Consider the following 611-nt stretch of genomic DNA (forward strand, 5'->3'; position numbering starts at 1 on the left):
ATTTACACGGTGAATATTGATGTTTTAAGTAATTCGACCCGTTTAAAGAATGTTATGAGCTGTATGCATAAAACATGCATGCATTAACTCGATTATATTATGTAGGAGTGTCAAGGGCTCGCTTGTAAGTGTTGCAGGAGCTCTTTGTAAAGGTCAGAATGGTTGAGCATGGAGGCGGCCATGTTTAATCACATCCTCGGTCCAGCGACACACACAGGAGGCTTCATTGTCCTCTCGTTGACCCACAGAAATGTTCTCTAGCATTTCTACAACCTCATATAATAACCTTAAATAATTCCGAATAGTTGTCACTGAGAAAACTCAGAATAATTTTCTCAAGTTAACAAAATACAAGACTCGGCAGCACGTGAGTAGCAGGCCAGCTGTTTGTTCTGCAGAACTTGCCTCAAAATACCAGTTACTGACTACTATTAAACCTTTTTTACATTTTCTAAAGTGGTGCTTGTGCAAATCTCTGTCACTATTCTAGTGCATTGCTATGCAGTTGTTATGTGGCTATAGATTTCTCAATGAGGAAATAGATTTTGAACTATATCTTATAAAGCATTAACAGACAGGCCTACTGTGAGCTACAAGATGGTTAAACAATA

The sequence above is a fragment of the Sinocyclocheilus grahami genome, unplaced genomic scaffold (assembly GCF_001515645.1).
Source record: "Sinocyclocheilus grahami isolate Dianchi unplaced genomic scaffold, SAMN03320097.WGS_v1.1 scaffold4362.1, whole genome shotgun sequence".
Taxonomy (NCBI): Eukaryota; Metazoa; Chordata; class Actinopteri; order Cypriniformes; family Cyprinidae; genus Sinocyclocheilus; species Sinocyclocheilus grahami.